Source organism: Nelumbo lutea, chromosome 3, assembly GCF_056320005.1.
Source record: "Nelumbo lutea isolate HS-2025 chromosome 3, American lotus-T2T, whole genome shotgun sequence".
Lineage (NCBI taxonomy): Eukaryota > Viridiplantae > Streptophyta > Magnoliopsida > Proteales > Nelumbonaceae > Nelumbo > Nelumbo lutea.
The window spans coordinates 42,194,735-42,200,734 of record NC_142686.1 but is presented as its reverse complement, the minus strand read 5'-3'; positions in this window follow the sequence as shown (position 1 = coordinate 42,200,734).

Here is a 6,000-nt window from a genome sequence, read left to right as displayed (position 1 = left end):
GACTGCCTCCGGTCCATTGGAGCCATACTTCTTCAATTGTGTTGGTTCTGGTTTGCAGGTATCGTGCTAGCTGGTAGATGAATCTATTTTTTTGAGCCGGTATTTGAGTGATTGGACACAAAATCATGCACAACAAGCTGCATTTTTTCAGACAAAGACATAATGGTAAATACTTATCAACCGCAAGAAGCGACTTTCAACTTACCGAAAAACTAACCCCAAGAAACAGCTTAGGCTCAGCTTGAAAAGAGTATAAATGGAAATATGTACAAGCGTATAATATAAATGCATACAAAATAATACAAAATATAAAATTTTATATTTTACAAATTTGCATTTATACTCTTTCTAAACTGAGTCTTACTGTATTTCACTTATACTCTTTCTAAACTGAGCCTTGAGAAAAAATGCTTGTTAACCAGGTGGGGTAGATCATAGATGAAGTGAACCATATCCGGTTGAGTTAATGCAAGATTGTAAAAGGAAAATAAGAGAAAACCAGAGACACAGACCCAGGGCCTAGGTAGCCCTGCTACGCAATCAGAAAGAAGATTTGAGCCTTAAATATGCCTCAAATATACTGGCCACGACGCCCTAGTCCGGCTTGTATATAGGTAGCTCACTAGTCACTAGGTATGGGACCCGGAGATGGAGTGGTTTGATATATAATTTGCACAGCTATTGAGGCATGAGTATCAGTTGAACCAGAGTCAGGAATTTTTTCTTGGGGTAAAGAGATGAGGAAGAATGGAGAATGGAGGCAAAGTGAGATTTTCTAGGTTGCACTTCTGGGATATATTCTTCATCTAAAATCCAAATAAAAAGTTTGATTTGAATTTTTTTTTAGGCTTTGTTAGTTTTTTGGTAAGTTATTTATCTAAGTAAATGCATTTACTCGGGTAAGTATTTCCGGTAAACATTTACCTAGATATGTGCATTTACCCATATTCTTTTTTCAGATAAATAATATAATGACCATTTTAACCATAAAAATTTCATTATTAAAAATGCATTTTTGTCCGATTCAAGAATTAAGCAACTTTTCCAAGATGGGAAAGTAAATTTATCCACTTAAGAGATAGGTATCTCTTACCTGAAAAAATAAATTTTTCCTGATCTGCGCATTAATAAAAAAAAAAAAAGGGTTTCTTAATAAACTTCCCCCCCCCCCCCTAAAATCACAAAAGCAAATGCCCCGTTAAGATTAAGGTTAAAATATGAACCCTTTTTAACTTAGGGCTGGATTAAGTTTAAGATATTGCCCAATCTGACTCCACAACATAAAAACTTATAGGGTTTGCACTGGAATCTTGCTCTCCGCCGGTTGATGGTTGTTATGTCTAAATCGTTGCTCTCTACTGGTCGAAGATTGCCGGAGCTCAAAGGAAGGAATCTAACCCTTGACAAAAGGAAGAACAAGTAGAGAGAGGGCTCAAAAATTATTTACTTTTGGGAGTTGTGCCAATGCGAATGGCCATCAAGGAACAAAGTTCCATTAATTAATATTTGAAATGGGACATGTTGGAGCAAAGGGCTCATAGGATGTGAGTTCTAAATAAGTCATTCTAATTCAAGCACAACCTGAAAATACAATTCAAACAAATTGGTTTGACACATGAAAAATAAGGGATTATATTAAAGTTAGAATTGGAGTTTTAAGAAATCAAATTGGGCTAAAATTAAGATAAATAAGTATTATTGTGACCCCCACCCAATAATTTGACTCAGACCCTGAGTTGGACACATCTACTGTAATCAAATGGCATGTTGCAAAGCATGGTTTTTTAAAACGAACTAGTGACCGAACTGGTCAGGGGTCCGGTTATCGGTTCAAACGGTCTGATTGTTCGATCCGAATGGCTGGTCTATTCTGTCAAAAAATAAAAAATAAATAAATAAAATAAAAAATTGGAAAATGGTCAAAATTGTTTGAACAGTTCGAACGGTTAACCGGCCGATTCAGCGGTTTACTGATCAAAATCAACAGTTTTGGAGGAAAAAGCGGTTTTGGAGGAAAACGGAACCAGTCAGTCCTGGTTTTTCCAGTTCAACCGTCCAATCCGGTCCTGTTTTGAAAACAGTGTTGCAAAGTAACCAACCCCGGTCGTTGAATATTCCAATTGCAACCAGATTGATTAATTTGTTAATAGACATTTTATAGAGTCTCACAATAAGGGGACCTTAGGTTCAGTTTGGAAGGAATATAAATACAAATATGTAGTATAAAATCTTATATTTTGTATTGTATTTTAAGTATTTGCACAATACGTACATATTTGTATTTGTACTTTTTCCAAACTGAGCCTTAGATTGTGTTTGATTGCAATGCAAATAAATTTGCACCGATGCAAAATCATGATAGTGCAAATGATTTGAATATAAATCCTGACCTATTTTTATTTCAAATTTTAGCTTATTTTGTTTGATTACAATATAAATGAAATAAATTAAGACATGAACAGAATAAAGTAAAATTCAAAACAAAATCAAACAAGAATTTACATTTTTTTCCATTTGCACTTCCATGCATTTGTATTAATGCAAATAAAATTACACTGCAACCAACGGAAATTGATATGAAAATTTTGGTGATGTGGACTTGAAGCATCAAACACATTTCCCATGCATTCACAACCGGCCAACCACCACCACCCTTAACTTACCATCATCAATGAGCTTTCCTCCTTACATTATGAAGGACGCATCCAAAGCATGATCACATTCAAAATTTCTCTGTAGAGTCTGGACCCGGTCTGGGTTTCAATTTAAACCATCCTAATTTCTCATCATATATGAGTCTTCTCTCTACTATTCTCGAAAACATTTCCAGTTTCCACACAGAGCCACAACACAGGGAGAGAGAGAGAGAGGAGAGAGGAGAGAGGAGTTGGATTAATGGCTCTCAACAACTGTGATCTCTTCTCCCATAAATCTTCATAAAGGGAGGCGTGTAGGAGAGAAACTGTGAAGGAGGGCCGCAGTGAGGGACTCTGACACTGTCGTGTACGAAAGCAAATTAAGAATAAGAATACAAAACTGAAGAGTAGACAGAGTCATCTCGTAATCATTATAACAGAAGTCAGAAGGTGGTGGCCTTGGCCTTGGCCTTGCCTCATTCCCTTTCTCATGCCAATGAGCTAGCTAGTAATGGAGTTTCAACCACAGGAATCTAATTGGTCTATCTTCCCATTGGTGACTCCCCAACTTCTTGCGAAAAAGTTACACAACCAAGTTCCAACTCCTCCCACTGGCTAGCTCTTAATTAAAAATTTGCGTTTTAAAGTTACATCTTTACTACCATGCCATTGACCGTTATAGCAGTTAGAAAAGCCGTTAGGTTATGATATGATAATGTTTTTCCTCCCTTAATATCAGTAGAACCAGTAACATGGCAGACCATAATAATGGTCCTAAGGTGACAAGACTAGACATAGCAAGATTCCCCTGTCTCTCCAGCTTCGTTGATCAACGTCAGGCCACAAAGGGTAAACCACCTGGCCAGTTTTCTGAAGGTGATGAAACCAATGAGATCAGCAGCCTATTCCAATAACTTCATTTAAAACAGCCGATAAGCTGAACCATGTGAATGATCAGTAGCCAAGCCCTCCCAATTCCCAAACGAGGCATAGAGCAGCCCAAGAGTGATTTCTTTACTGTGGATCGGGATCCCATTATGGAGAGATTCCGGGCTCATCAGTGTGTGTGATTATATTGGATTTGGATCTCACGTTTCTCAAAACATGCCTCTAAAAGCTATTCCAGCCTTGGATTTCATAAACAGGAGAGTGTGTAGGGAATTGTGGGCATATTGGCCAAGAAAACGGTTAGTTGTTACACTCATACCTCTTTCGTGGTGGCATTGAATACTGTTGCAGATTGAGAAATGAATGAAGCTAACAGAGAGGGTCGGAGGAGTGGCAGAACCCCGGCCGGTGCATTAAATTTTCATATATGCCTTAAGATTTTGTCGCATATTTTGATTGAAGGAGGCTGAAGAAGATAGATCATAGATGGATCACAGTCTCACAGAGAGAGAGAGAAGAGAGGAGAAAAATATGATTGAATATTCACGAGTCAAAATCTGGAAGGACTCAACAATTAAAAGGTTGAGGATGGAGCTCGTGAGCCACACCCATCAGCTGGGAGGAGTTAGGGTTTGATCATTTTCTCTGTTTTATACATCGTTGACATGGATGGTTGGACCATTCGGCCTTAGAACCACTCAGACAACTGGTTTCATTTAGTTAGTCAGCGACCCACTGATCTAAGTTATCAAACCGTTCAACCCATTCAATGATTTTTAACCATTTTTTAATACTGGAACACTCAAACCATCACCTGAAAATCAGTGGCCAGAACAGTTTCGATTCTGGGTGGAATTTTAAAATCTGGATTTTCATTACAAAACACCTCTTCCCTACTAGAGAATATTTTATATATGTCAACCACGTGTTGCGTATGACAACATCTGCAGAGTTATCCAAACTGTTATTGCGATTTAATGCCTTTCTAATTCAAATCAGTTTTGTTTAAAAATCGGATTTAAGTTTCATTTCAACCATATTAACGTCAGTTATTTATTATTTGCTATTAAATTTAGATATTATTTGATTCGATCTATTATGTCCTGAATAGGGTATATATCCAGATTTATTATTTGATCTTAAATTTAGATATTTATTATTTGATTCGATCTATTAAATTTAGATGTACATAATAAATAAAAAACCCTCTTCAGAATTTTCATTTATAGTTTTTTGAAATTATGTTGCACTTGAATAGTGTATATATCCAGATTTATGATTTATGTGAGGGAATTGATACAAATCCATGTCTAACATATTTGTCTAATCAACAAAATTCATTACTCTAGTATTCTTGTCAGATGGGACGAATTGAAGTTACAGGGCCATTTTGGTTGAGAACTGTGTTTCGAATAAGTTCCCCAGAATAGCTTAGCTTCATGTTACAGTCACACACACATCTTAGCGTTCAGGATTTTCAGTAAACACAGTTTCAAAGATTTCCTCAGGCTTTATTTGGGAAGAGTGCAAATATAAATAGTGGAGTGTAAAAGTTGTATTACTGAGTATATATTTACAATTTAGTTTGGAATGTTAGTAATAGCATCTCAAAGCCCCCCAAACGGGCAGAAAAAGTTTAAAATTTTTGAAAATGGGAGAAGGGGCTTTGAAAATACAAGAGGGTGCTCATATCATTCGCACATACGGAGATATTCCCAATGCACGGTGTTAATGGCTCCTGTGTATAAATGCTGTGAACACAGTCTTGTGAGCATTGAAGCCAATCTCTTTTACATCTAAAACAACTAAAAAATTATGGTGGAGCAGTGGACCTAGAATCTCCTGCCAATAAAATACGTTCTAATCAAGGTTTAAAATATTGATACACCAGTAGGAGTGTATCGGGCAAATCAATACTACTTTTTGTTGCCTTTTTTTTTTGTAACTGATTTAGGGGGGCCGGTTTAAACCTTAGTTCTAATATATATTACTGATCCCATGTATTCCTATCTTATGGTGAAATGTGCAGTGTGATATAACATTGGAAGGGTCTCTGGAAAGTATTTTTGTTGACAGGAGATCCAGACTCTAAGCAAGGAGAATCCAAAAAAGTGACCATTGGGATTACCGAATTACGTGATGATTACTGTTTTGATTGTCGTACAACTTGTATAATGACACGGTGGGGGAAGAGCTTTGATGAATCAAAGCATGATGAATATCATTTGATCGTGAACTTATTTAATGATATTGGTTGATTGGATATAAGTTTTTCTGGTATCATAGTTGAATATTTTGACCTATTATTCCTAATTCTTTGATCATTTATAAGAGTTAATAACTTAATACTAGACTCATGATCCATTAATAAATTATTAATTACTTAATATCATATTAATAAAATAAAATATAAACTAATAAAAATTAAAATATTTATTAATGATAATAATTAATTAACTAATTATTAATTGTAAAT